At 40.7% G+C, this 14,277-nt stretch overlaps 1 pseudogene; it reads right to left on the bottom strand.

The window, feature by feature from the left end:
- Window positions 1-3,236: 3,236 nt before the first annotated feature.
- Window positions 3,237-7,391, bottom strand: LOC100468441 (annotated as a pseudogene).
- Between the last annotated feature and the right edge of the window lie 6,886 nt (window positions 7,392-14,277).

Raw genomic sequence — 14,277 nt, 5'->3', positions numbered from 1 at the left:
ACACACTGCTAATTTGAATTGCCCATTCATAACCTTTTTTCATTTTCCAGTATTGCCTTGAAATTTTTTTTCAATTTTTATATAGTTAAATTTGTCCGTCTTTTCTTTTTATAGGAAGCATATGCTTAGAACGGTGTGTCTGCATGTAAAATTTAGTTTTGTTTTATGCTTTCAATTTTTTACAATGAAATTTTAATTCACTCTTGTATTTATTTTGAAATATGGTATCGCATGAGGTTTTTCTGGACAGTTTTGCCAGTATCAATTTTTAAAATAAATAATGTATCCATTCTCCTTAGAGATATCTTGGTTATTTTATACCAATTTCTAATGTAGAGTTAAGGCTATGTCTGGTCTTGAATTGTGTTCATTTGCTATATTTGCCAATTCTTGAACCAATACCACATTATTTATATTACTGTAGATTTACACCTTAAAAAAAGTTTATCAAGGCCATTCCCTAGTCATGACCATTAATTTTAAAAATTTCTTTACTGATATGATTCATCTATTCTTCAGGATGAACATTAGTCTCTTTTCATTAACTATTTTCATAATATTCAAGACCCTTGGTTATTTGTGCATTGAAATACCTTTATGCAGTATTTGCAATGTATATGTAAATAGAAATTTTTGTGCTCCTAATGTTACTTTAAATACCTGGTAATTTATTCTTTAAAGGATCTGTTCATGCTTTTCTTTCTCTTTTCTTCTTTCTCTTTTCTTCTCATTGTTTGCCAGAGTCTCTTCTCTCTATTTGCCACTAAACCATTTATTACCCTTGCATGGCTGTATGTTTTGTGACCCTTACAGCCAATCAGATGCCTGGTGGTAGACAGCACATGTAATGTGAATTGTGCTTTTAATAAATAACATCAGTTTGTTATTTAAGGTGAACTTCATTTAGCTAACTCTTCCCATTTTCATTATGAACAAAGAGAAATACTTGTTTGCTTTTTCAGAGGACATTTGTGTGATATATTTTTCTCTCCATGTTTATGGATGTTGTCATAGAGCACTTTCAAGTCTGTAATACCAGTCTAGATCCCATCATATCATTTTTAGCTCTTCAGTGTACTTCATATAGATATCTTCTTTTAATATTAAAAACACACAGGAGAAACTGTCTGAAAATTCTTCTGATGTATAAAGCCACAGGATTCAATGATGTGAAATTACAGTGGGTTCTTTAGTATCTTCAGAGAATTGCAATTATTAGCACTGAGAGTGATTTTCTTTCTTAACTTGTAGTTGTTAGAGAACAATTTAGAAAATTGATGCTTCTGTCAAAAGTCTGGATGAGTAGGATACAAGGCTCAGTCTGGATATGGCAACATTAAGAACCCCACAACTTTTACTAACTGTAAAAAAGAGACTCTATTTTATACTCCATTAAACTGTTATACATCATAAATAATTCATTTCAAACCTTGTTCTCATCTATATCAAGGATGATAAACTAGTCACTGTAAAGACTTTTTTATTTTTTACTTTTTTTTCAAAGATTTTATTTGTTTATTTGAGAGAGAGAGACAAAGATGGCCCAAGCAGGGAGAGAGGCAGAGGGAGGGGGGCTCGATCCCAGGACCTGGAGATCATGACCTGAGCCAAAGGCAGACCCTCAACCATCTGAGCCACCCATGTGCCCCTCTAAGGATTTTTTTAATGAATGTAATAGTGTTCTCTTTTCCTGCCTTGTGGCACTTTGAGCATTCCCCTCTCCAGGCGTCTCTTGACCTCATTAGAAAGAAGTTTGTGCTTCCTGGATGGTCCCTGTCAACAAATACAGGCTTAGAATTGTTATGGGAACCCTGAGAAGACACTTATGGAAGTCATGACTCAGGGTGATTTTCTTCCTAGTTTCCCTTGCTCATTACATATATGATTTGTGCCGCGATCCAGACTTTCTGAATCTGTTTCCTCATCTTTCAGATGACCATAGGTTCTTCAGAGTTTTGTTCTGGAAATTTAGAGAGCTGAGATGTGTGAAAGTGCTTTTGTAAACTGTCATCACTGTACTCCTATTACATTCTTGTAGGTGACTACTCCTGTAGTTGTGTTTGGCAACGTTAACAAGGATTGGGAGGTCTACATACAGATTCCACTGTTGTCCATGGGAAGCCAAGTGCCAGTGCTCTCCCACCTTGTCCTGTGCTCTTCATAAACATCTCCTTCCTCCCTGGCTACATTCCTGCCCTGTCTGACCACCCATCTATCCCAGCAGTTTGCTGGAAAAGCAGGGGAGATGATGGCATTAAGAACAGGATTGAGTTGCTAATTTTTTTGGTCTCCAGCAATGTAGAGAACCCAGCAGCCCCAGGAAGTGGGCGATTGGCTGGTGAAGGTGGAAGTTGAGGGTTTCAGTTTGTTAGGAGGATAAAAGGAAATAAGGAGGCTGTGGTTGGAGAGATGGAATCGAGTTACAAATCTGTGTAGGGGAGCAGAGCCTGCAGAAAGAACTGTAGTCTGGGAGTCACTGTTCCGGTGAGTGGCTGACGGTCTCAGAGGGGATGTTTTGAAGAGGACAAGGAAAAGCATTGTTTGTTGAGAGCTGAAGTGTGGTTACGCTGAGCAGCGGGGAGAGTCTTAGTGGAGCATAGCTGAAGATGGCCTCGGGAGTGGAGCATAGATGTGGCTGCCTAGGCAGTAACTGCGGCTAGACCCCTGCCGTGAAGTTGTAAGAAATTGGTGCCTTCTTTTAATGATGGTCTTTAAGGATGACTATGAATCTAAGGGCTATTGTTGTTAAGTAGTGATGTCAGCTACTTCTTATGTTGGATATAGTCACAGATTCGAAGACAGAATTCAACGAATTGCTGCTCTACCGATCTTTGTTGTTCATTTGAACACACAGATCATAATGCCTTTAGCAGGAGGAATCACATAAGAATGGATGAAAATAGGTGTGCCTAAAAATGTGTGATTGGGAAGCATCAGCTCTAAATTATTCTGAGAGGATGTTGGCTGTTGAGAAATTGGCTTCTTTGGTTGTGTTGGAACTTGGATCTTGGGTGTGGAGTCTGCTATCGTCTTCTAAAAATGGAAACAGACAGGGTAAATGCAACAATACCTTTCTCTTTCCATTTCTGAGTGTTAATAAGAATAATAAAACCATGTCCTCTTCTCCTTATGCCCCCGGTCTTAGCCTTATTGATACTTATTCAATGTATTTCTTTCTTTCTTTTTTTTTAACCTAAATTGTTTATTAGGTAAGAATTTTACAAACATTACTTTTATTAGCAGTAACAGTGAAGCTGGAGAGTATTGCATTGTCTCCTTTCTGCATGGAGAGAACCACCAGTAACGTGGTGGAACTTGGGAACCTTTCCAAGGCCATGGCTCTTGTGGCCTGCATGTGTCAGCTCTCATATCTCCCTGTGCTGGTGGACTGGTTTGGTGATCCACTGGGTTTCAGGATTTCTTCGGTAGCTTTATGGATCGGATCAATGAGGATGACCTCAAAGAATTTGTACGTGGAATCTTTGCCAATCCAGTAAGAATTCAGGACCCTCATAGCCCCACAGTGGCATCCAGCTCACTCCTCTGCAACAGACTGAAGGCTTAGGGCGACTTCAGCTGGTTAACCCCAGGATGGACAGGTTTGCCATAGGTCACACCCTTAGGAACTGGGCGTTTGCGGCCACCATGTCGCATGTGAATCTGACGTAGGACATAACCTTGCTTGGCTTTGTATCCCAGTCTGTGTGCTTTATCGGGCCAGGTTGGGCAGGGCTGGGCTGTGTAGTGCAGACAGCTGTCAGTACTGCCCACAGTGTACCCCGGGAAGAAAAGACATTACATCAGACTGCTTCTTCCTCTACAGCTCCTGGGTGTACTTCCAAGTGCCTATCTTGGCTTCCCTGTGAGCTGATGGCTGCCGCCAGACAGAGAGGCTTGAATATATTTCTTAACACATTCAGTTATTTCCCCCACCAGTCCGTGGAAGATGCAGCAAACTCCAAGACTGGAGTGAATAATGGAGTCTGTAAATTAGAAGCCATCACAGTGATCCTGGGAGAAATGACTGCTAAAAGCCTGACATTGAAGGAAGAGACAAAATGTAAGAAGTAGGAACTGTATTAAAGTACTTCGGTGATGAATATTCCTAATGATGGCCTTGATTCATCCATAAAACAAAACAAAAAAAACTCAGAAGCACTTCACTACTTTCTCTCCCATTGCCTGTAAAGAGACAGGGCGATGAAAGACTGAGGAAAGATTTCCTTTACAGATGGCCACAGATTTAATCAGGGATTTAGGATGCATGAAGATATAGGCCTCTGTTATATAGAAAATGCACTTACACGGAGCACTTTATTTCCCAGGGACACCAGGTAATTGAGTTATACCTGAAATCCTGAACTGTCTGAATAACACACAGGCACACACACATCCAGCTTCCGTGTGCCAATAGGTGTTAAATGCTTTGAAAACCATAATTAAATAGCTGACATTGTGCTGCAAAACCACTGTAAGCATCTCCTCGCGCAGGTTTTCAGCGTTCCGCGCTAACGTTTAATCCCAGTAGCTGTGACTAATCTAGTCTCTATTTGTAACACATTCAAATTAAGAGGTGTGTGTTCTTGTTCACGTACTTTCTCATTAGCACTAATAATGCTAGTGGGAGTGACAAGTGTAGTATGTTTTTGCCTCCTATCACTCACACCTTTTAGATACCTAGCTCCTTAGAGGAGGTAATTTCCCATGTGATACATTTATGGAGCCGTGTGTTTAATAGTTTTCCTCAAAAGAGAACATGTCCATAGGGACTATTTATTGGTGGATGGGCTCTGGGGAAAAGAAATTTGAATTAATCAATTTGAACCACGGCAGAAATTATGATGACAATTAATATAAATGGGAATACCACACACTCATTTTTTCCTATACATCTTTCAGGCTTTTTTTTTTTTAATTTATTACGAGATTTCAAGGGTTTTTTCCCCCTCGATTCTTGGCTTTGATGCTTGAGTATACCCTCTTCATTCCTCCTCTGCAAACCTTCCTATTTGTTCAAAGAACTCTTCAGTGTTTAAGTGAGTGACTGACAGTTCTCAGTATTTGAAACCATGTAAAGCCGTCTTCCTGTGAGTACTCATCTCATTAAGGGCTGGTATATTTGATTACTGTATTCCCTTCACCATTGTAGCAAATACTTGGTTGCTTTTATGAGAGATCCAGAATGGATCTGTCCAGGGATAGCCTGCTGCTACCCGCCTTCCTGCAGCTCCCCACAACCCCCGACTCTCACACACTCATGTTCACTGCACCCCATGCCTTGTGGGAACAGTGGCTGTGTGGTCCTCACAGCTCCAGCTCCTCTTTGGGACCATCCTGCCTTCTTCTACCCCTGGCTCAGAGATCTAAACTTTCTCCTGGAGAGCATTCTCCTTTCCTAGTCCTTTACTGATGGTGGAGGTTGGGGGACTCATGGGAAATGCATGTGTGAGAAAACGGTGGAGGAGCCCTGCTGCTCTGACTGTGGCCTGTGGGGACAGCTTTCTGGCATTCCTGTTTCCATTTGACATGCATGTTTCCTTTGAGACGATGGTATAAAGAGTGGTTAGGTTACCTAGGATCACAAAATGTTTATGTTAACGTAGTTCAAAAATATAGACTAAATAAGGACTTGTCTAGGCTGGGACTTAATGCATTGATCTCCACAAACCAAATTCCAAATGACCTTTTGAAACAGCCCATTTCCAATTGTGTACCGTCTATAGTCTGCATTTCTGTCTCTTCTTGATGGTTTACTCAGGTTGTTTACTCAGGCTCTGGAAATAGATGCACCAAGTCTGCAATGTAGCATGGAGGAAAGAGTGTGAATCCCTGTCGTTATTAGCTTTATGTCCTTGGGCAAGTCATGTAATGTCTATGAGCCTCAGTATTTCCATCTGTTAAATGTAGATGATTAATAGCGATGATACTTACTTCACAGAATGATTGGGAACATCATCAGAGATAATGTATATAGAAGTGCCATGTAAGTTGTTAGGCAGGGATGTAGACCAAAGCCGCAATTATTTAATATTTAACAGTTGGATAGAGAAGAGCTGTGTTGGCAGGTCTCTAAAATACTATACATTTTCTTAAATTATTGAAGGTATTTGCTAGGATTTTTTTTCCTTACCATTTTATAGCACCACTGGTGTATTATTTTTAAGTAATATAGATTTTTAATGAATTAATTTTCTTAATGGCAGTATGCTTTGTAAGTAAAACACTTTAGTAATAAGGTCCTTCGAAAAGGCGATGTCCTTTGACTGATTAAACATCAGCCAGTCTCTTTATGTAGCACAGTGCAGAAATACTAGCCACCAGATTCAATCTTAATCAGTAACAATGTTTCACTAATTACAAGAGCTGCTTTATATATTGGATAAATTGCTGTTTGTAAACATTGGATTATATTAACTAACGGAGCTGATTGCCAGCCACAGAATAAGCATAAGGTTTGCTAAAAGCTTTCATCAGTGGCTTGAAATAGGTAGGCACTGCTGCCTAATATTTCAGTTAGCGTGGAAAGGCAGGTAATGACATTATGAATACATTTATAATGCAGGCCAATTTCTTCTAAAATGCATGTAAGTATTATTACTTTACCAGGAGTCTGTGAAATAGGATTTATTTAATGCATTTCAGCCCCCATAATATTAAGATATAATTGAGATATGGAGTAAAAAAAAATTGCATACAGTCAGTATGGTACATGAATCATAGGCTAAATTGCTTGTAATTTTAAAGGCACTTAGAGAAATTGTGAAATTTATATAATGCATTCTTATGTTTGGAAAAGGCTATAAGAACAATAGTCTGGGTATTTTAGTATTTCAATCCTAAAAATAGGACTTTTGAATTATGATTAAGCCTAAGATAGCCATATGTGTGAGCAAATCCAAAACTTCTTATGTCCAGTTCTCATTAAATAATTTTTCCTTTAAACCTCTCATGTTTAGCAAAGAGTCGAGCAGCATATAATTTCTATAAAGGCCATAATCTAGTTTTTATAAACTGTACGACTGGATGAATGACAACATAAACGTTGCCAGCATGTTTAGAAGGGAATCAGTTAAATGGTACTTGGAATTTTGATGATTATTGCTTTGAAAAGACTGAAAATCACAGGTCTTGGCTTTATAGTTTAATTACTTGCTTAACAATTGCTAGTGATTCACTAAATCACAAGGCTTCCAAACAAGTAACATCAGCAACTGCTGCCATGCCTGAGCAACTCCAATTTTCTTGACAATGGCTACCAAACTGTGTTTAGCCTAATATAAACTGTTAGTTTAACAGCAAGCAATCGCAGTTTCGAGTGTACCATTGATGAGATGCCAGCAAATCGAGCTCTTTACCAGTGGCGACACTTGTGTCGAGAATAACTTCAGCATGTTTCGTCAAGACCAGTTGGAGAAGCAAATATAGTAATTATCCACATCCCTTTTTGATATTGGGTTTAATAATAACGAGCACCGTCCGGCTTTCCAGGGCTTCTAATTAATAATTGGTTCTTAAGAACACTGCATGTGGTTCCTCACTGTTTGAAGGAGACTGGGAAACAGGGCCAGCTTAAGGTCCTTTGGACTTTTGTGGGCCAGGGTCAGGACTACTGGTGGCAGTTTAAAAGAAGAGCAAGATTCAGGTGTCCTGGTGGGAGAATTTCATTTGTGCCTTTATTGACCCGTGCTCTCTTTCTTCACTGCGTCTTAACTTCGTGGCATTTCTGTGAGTTCATGACTCTCCCGTCTTGCCCTTTTGCAACAGCAAGCTCTTTATTCCAAATAGGTTTTTCCAGAATTAGATGAGTTCCTCAGTTTTTACCTAGGTAGCAGTCACAGTCTTGCTCACATGAGTTACCTTAACCCCTGTTCCGTAGTATTTTACCACTGAAATAACGTAGAAGAAACCTATCAGGCTTGCATTTAAGCAGTGATAGTAATGCGTGGTATTTTATCAAGCACTTGCTTCTGCCAGGCTCTGTGCCAGGAACTCCAGATATGTCTTATTTGATTGTTATAGCATGAGGTGGTAGTATTACTATTCCTATGACTGGAATAACTGAGGCTTAGAGAAGTTAAGTAATTTAACCTTCGTCACTAGGCGATCAGTTTGGCTCCAGACCCATGCTTTGAGCTACTCTGCCATGCCTTCTCTAGTATAAATGTGCCCTCTTAGTTGGTGAACATTTCTTATTTAGTTGTGACACTATATGAAATATGGTCCTCCTTGGTGTAGATGGGTATTTTTACATTTTTTAAATCATGACCTACAGTAATACATTTTAAATTATGTCGCAGTGCATACAGACATCAGTAAATAATACCTCATTCAAGAAATACTACTACATTCTATTTTCTGCCCTCATATTTTCTATTTTATTCTGTTTCCATTTTTAAAAACAGTGGGTTTTAACCCAATAAAACAAACAGTCCACTAATAGGTAGCAAGCTACAATTTGAAAATCATTGAGAATCAGCGCTGGCCTTGTGGGGTCCATGCTAGTCAGTGCAATCTGTGTTTCAGTGGTTTTACACTTGCTTATATGCTGCCTCAGGTACTTGCACTTCTAATTTTGTTAGTTTTCTAATTTCGTTAGACCTTAAATAGTTTTGCTGGTAGGCATTTGTGAGTGATTGAATTCTGAGGATGGATTAATACCTTTCCTGAGGCTCAGAGTTCCTCCTTTGCCATTTCATTATGGTCCTTTGAGGGTCCCGTGGAGTTGAGATTCAGGGTTATACTCAGGTTATACTTTCCAGAGGCTGCCTCCCTTCCTTTCTGAAGTTCTTCCATGCCAGGCAAGTTCATTATGGCAATTGAAGGAAACCGAAGTAGAAAAAATGGTCTTTCTCCAGTTATACCTCTTCCATTTTGTCTCTTCTAGTGCTGGACACAGTATAGCCAGTGTGCTTTAAAAAGAATTGAGAAGAGGGGCCTTGGGTGGCTCAGTTGGTTGAGTGGCTGGCTCCCTGGCTTGGATCAGGGAGTCTGCTTGAGGATTCTCTCTCCCTCTCCCTCTGCTCTGCCCCCGCTTATGCTCTCTCTCTCTCAAATAAATAAATCTTTAAAAAAAAAATAGAATTGAGAAGATGCAGGATAGTCTCTTGTCTTTATCATCATGCACCCTTTGCCAGGCAGACCTACCTGAGTATTGGCCAGAAGGCAAGACTCAGGTTGTTGCGCCACTAGTCTTTGCCTAGAACAACTGGTAGCACACACTGGGGTAACCAGGCACCAACATGACATGCGGTGCCCATGTCCTCTCATTCAGCCCCTCCTTGAGCCAGCGAATTTGGGTGCCTGTGCTGTACTGGAAGGCTCTAGGGCTACAGTGGGGAGCTTGACACACATGCTGCTGCTTTGGGTATCCATTCTAGTGGGAAGACAGTTGGAAGTAAGTGGATATATGTACATATATCCCCTTATTTAACAAATGCAGTAAATATTTGAGGAGCAATAATATGGTGTAAGATGACTGTAGTATTTCTTCACTTATCTGGGCCCCATTCTCAGTGTTCTTAGTTTCGCCAGTACCGACAGATCCTCCAAAGCGACCCAGAATGTGTAAGCCAAAGGCCATCACGGGATTTTCATTTGTGAGAGGCCTGTAACTCAAGGGGAGACTGTTCTGAAGAACAGGGCCAGTGCAGTCTGTGGAACAGCAGCATTGATACCGCTTGGAAGCTTGTTGAAAGTGTAGACTCTTTGACCCAGCTCGGACCTACTGAGGCAGAATCTGCATTTTAACAAGATCCCTGGGTGAATATATACGTTAAAGTTTGAGAAGTACTGCTAGAGTAATGGTTCTCTACTTGGCTACTCTAGAGAAATAGAGTTGGACAGGAGAAGTCACTCCCAGCAAAATGACATTTTGTCACACCTTGAAGCATCTGCTAGGATGGAAATTGTCAAATGCTGCCACTTTACTCACTTCTGCTACTCCCAGCAAGGCTGGGCAATGTACCCTGTCCCGCCCTTTTGAAACCTCCCTCCCTGCAACCGGAATGGACCGCCTGAAGTTAGTGCTTACCCAGCATTAGTCAGAAATCCCACTGGTGTGCTGCAGTTCTGTATGTGTATAGCTAGCACCTGGCCTCGTTTGTCTCCTTGCACCCACTTTTTGGGTGAGAGCCCTTTTGCCTGTGGCCCCCTTGCCCATGTCCATGCCTGTGTGTGTAATGAACCTTTGAAATACTTGTGATCATTGGCTTAGCTGTGCTGTGTTTTGGTGTTTTGATCTCTGGTGTTTTTTGAGGGAAAGAGCAGCAGATCCAGATATGGACCAAATCAGACTGGGGCTTAAAAAAAAAAGTAATCTTGGGATTCTCAGATATCACTCCAAACCAATGAAATCAACATTTCTGCAGGGTAGGACCTAGGATGCAGCATTTTTCAAAGTTTCCAGGTGATTCCAACTGGCAGCCATGGTTGACAACCTCCTCTCTAGAGGAAAAATATCTTTTATGTTTTTAGGGCCCTAGAACAATTTAGAAGCTACTTATGATAAATTCTGACTGATACTTTCCATGTCCATCATTGAAATACACCCTCCTTCTGCAGGTGTGTATGTGGAGAGCAGGCTGAGTGTATACCATTAGAATTGCTGTGTCTCGTTCTTACAAAGCTGATGGCAGTGAACAGAGAGCCACCAGAGTTGAATTTGAGTCACCACAATGAGCCTGACATCAGATCCTGTGGAAAATAGGTTGTAACAACTGTGACTCAGTAGATAAATGAATAATAGCACTTTTGCATTTGAAAAATAACAGTTCCTTTTAACGTTTAGGAAATTTTTGTCTATCATTTTCATCTGACTCAGGCCAGAATCTGCTTCGCATTTATGAAAGTGATCCAGACCCAGGTTTCTATCTGATGCTGAAAATGACAGCTATAGTCCCAAACTTCCACACTCTGTGTCCGCCTTGCTTTTGCCTTTTGCTTTTTCAGATGACACAGAGCAGAAAGGATCAGCTGGGAGTCCCTCAAAGCCAGAAGATTAAATGGAGTTAAGAGAAGGTATTCTGAGGCGGGAAACAGTGACTAGATGAAAGGACTGAAGGGGGAAGATTTTGAGGTCCTTAGATTTTATGATGTTTTGGTAAGCCAGGGCTGTAAGCTGTGGCTTGGAAGAGAAACTCAGGTGGAAAAATTGAAAGGAGGTCCTTAAGATTTTGTAGGATGTAAAAAAGAGAAATTTTAGCAGAAAAGGTATGTGTGCCACTAATGAGCCTGATCTGAAATATTGTCCTTCCAGCACTTTGATATGTGTCTATCAGCGGTCTGTCTTTGACGTTCAGACCCTGCATGAGCTGGCTTAACTTATGAATCCTGACTAAAAGGGAACAGTTGGAGATGGCAGGTTCAGTGCTCACGTACCACAGCGATGGGCTCCCAAGTTGCGCTGGCCAATAAGCAGTTCCTTCCAGGATAGAGACCAAGGGAAGCACCTTGCTTTTGCTTTGTCTTAGTGCCTGCATGTCTTTGACAAGTGAACAATAAAATGTACTGTTTGATTTCAGACTGTCTTGCTTCTTTTCTCTGTCCCTCCCGCAATCTTTCTTTTTCATGTCACATCGCACGAGGTGCTTTTCACCTCTCTTTCCTGACCTTGGGTTCCAGTGTTCATTGGTCGCTCTCACCCAGGATGTGCTCTAATTGGCAAAACTGTAACCTGGTAGCAGCAGTTCGCTATTTCAGTTTCCTAATTGGTGTCAGGGTCTGCTGGTGGAGCCCAGCCATGTTGAATTGATTGATAGATGGGCTGCTGTGACCGCCACGCTTCCGTCTGACCAACAGGTTTATTGCTTTTTGAAACCAAGAATTAAAATGTTAAATATATCCTACAGTGTTCATAGTGGGTCTGAAATGAAATCAGCTCTTCATCATTAAGGAATACTTTCAACGTTACCTGAAGGTCCCTTGGGTTTGCAACTCGAAATTTTGTTCTATTTCTAACTCACAGCTGGCTGTTTTCTTTCTTTCATAATGCCGTGTAAAGCTGCATTATATTTCACCCCGCCTGCTGCACAGTGGGTTTCTGCTTTTCAGAAGTAACGCAGACATGGTGTTAAACGTGTGTGTGTTGGGGGTTGGGCGGCTGGCATTGAAGAGACCCCTCTTGGAATTGAAACTTGAAATTTACAAGCTCATTTACATTGGTCAGTGAGAAAGTAGGTTGTTAACTGAATCATAAGAAGAAATGATACAAATTCTTCTTCAAAAGCTATTTCACGTAATTGACAATTATGTCAAAAGTGTAACTGAACAGTTAGGCATATGAGTGTAATATAATGATTGTTTACCCAAATTAATGCCTGAAGTTACAGAAGGCTACAAAATACTGCATTTTAAAATCGAGTTTTAAAACTTTGATTAGTGTATTAAATTCCAGCATAATAAAACAATGTAATAATCTTAAAGAGATCAAGTATTACCAGTGAGCAAACCTCTTTAATGTTTTTGTCTCATCCAGTTTCTGTAGCCAGTACTTAATCATTTATAGCAGCATTTCTTTTGTAGAAAAAGTCCATCTTTATCAACACACATTGTGTTTTAAAACATTCTAGTAATACTGTCTTATATTTGTTTGCGTTATACTGGTTTTCCAAAGAACTTTCCTATGTATTCTTTCTCTTGTTCCTTTGAATATCCTCAAATTAAGGATTTATTATTTTACATTTTATTGAGGAGGGGACTGAGAAGCAAAAGTTAAGTGACTTGACGGAAATCACTACTCCCACTAAGTGACTGAGTTGTGGCTTGAACCAGTTGTGTGACTCCATGTCTAGTGTTTTCCAACATTAATATACTGCTCTTTGTGTGCTGAGTGTACCATCTGTGCTCCGAGCATTACAAAGTTGACTCGCACTTTCTTCACCTAAAGTTTCTAGTTCAGAAGATTGACATATGCACAGGTATAAACACAGAGTGCTAAAGGGCTGAGGGGGTATTCAGGCTCTAGAGATAGGGTTGATTAAGGAGAGAGTCTGCTGCAATTTCTTAGAAGTCTGATTGTCTGAGCTGGAACTTTGAAAAGGAGGGGCATAGGGATTTGAAAGGTTCTTGGCATCCAAACTGAGAGGACAGCTGGAACAAAAAGATTCAGAGATGGTAGAACCCGTAAGTTCTGTTTCTGGATGTCGAGTATGTGAATGTCATTAGAACTTAGGGGCAGGGTAAGGAGGGCTATTAATGGTTGACAGGTTGGAAGGCACAGGGCAGCCAAATGGCCAGTCTTGTGGCCATGTTGAGGATAGATTACAGGAGAGAAAAAAGGGTGAAAATCTTTTGGGATAGGAATGTGGGGCAGCCTTTCTAGCAAACTGAAGCAATTTCAATTAGGAGACTGTACATTGGAATTCAGAGGGGGATATTATATATGGTAGACTTTGCTGAGTTTAGAAGCGGGAGGTCCAAAGGAGAAGTGAGCTACGCATACCATAAAGATTATTCTGACTTCAAAGACTGGCAGGAGTCACATTTTAAGATTTCTGTTACTTTGGTTTGCATAAATGAGCAATTCTGAGGCCATCCGATGAGGTAAGGACCCAAGTAACTGGGTGGTGAGGCTTTCTCTTACTTCTTAGTTCCTCAGAGCAGACCTAAAGTATTTTGGTCCTTAGAGTGGTTGTAGAGGAAATATTCTGTCATGTTAGTGGTGTTCAAAACCGTAGATTCTCTGACTTTATATATGAAGCTGAGGAAGGTACTCTCCCAACCCTTACCTGTCACCATAAGAGGAAAGCCTTCCTGTGCCTATGCTTGTGTTCCCTTTCCTACTGTCTAATTGGATGGTGACAGCTTTAGATAAGGTTAATGACCAGTTACATTTCAGATTGCTGTGTTTGAAGTACCTCGAAGACATCTATGTGGTGGATATGTTCATTAAATAAATTGGAGACAGTTCTGGAAATGGGGAGGGTGGCCAGGGATGGAGAGAGGCCTGGGACTCTTTCTTCAGCTGTAGAGACCTGGGAATGATGAGATCTTCAAAGAAGAGGATGTGGACAGAAGACAAAAGAGGGCAAAGGCAGCATTTTGGTAAATACCCACCTTTAATCAGCAGGCGGAGGAAGAGTTGTGGAGGAGATTACATAGGAGCCATCTGCAAGGAGAGAATGAGGAGGGTTGGCAGTGAGCAGAAGAGAGAGCTTCAAGAAGTGGTTTCCAGAGAGGGCCAGCAGGATGAGCACTGATCAGAGGCCATTGACTTAAGCAGTTACTGGTCAGTGGTTACTTTACCAAAAATGTGCATAATCAAGCAGTGGAATCAGAACC

This window comes from Ailuropoda melanoleuca, chromosome 3 (assembly GCF_002007445.2).
Source record: "Ailuropoda melanoleuca isolate Jingjing chromosome 3, ASM200744v2, whole genome shotgun sequence".
Lineage (NCBI taxonomy): Eukaryota > Metazoa > Chordata > Mammalia > Carnivora > Ursidae > Ailuropoda > Ailuropoda melanoleuca.
Note: the sequence above shows the minus strand (reverse complement) of the source record. Positions and strands in the feature narration are given on the sequence as shown.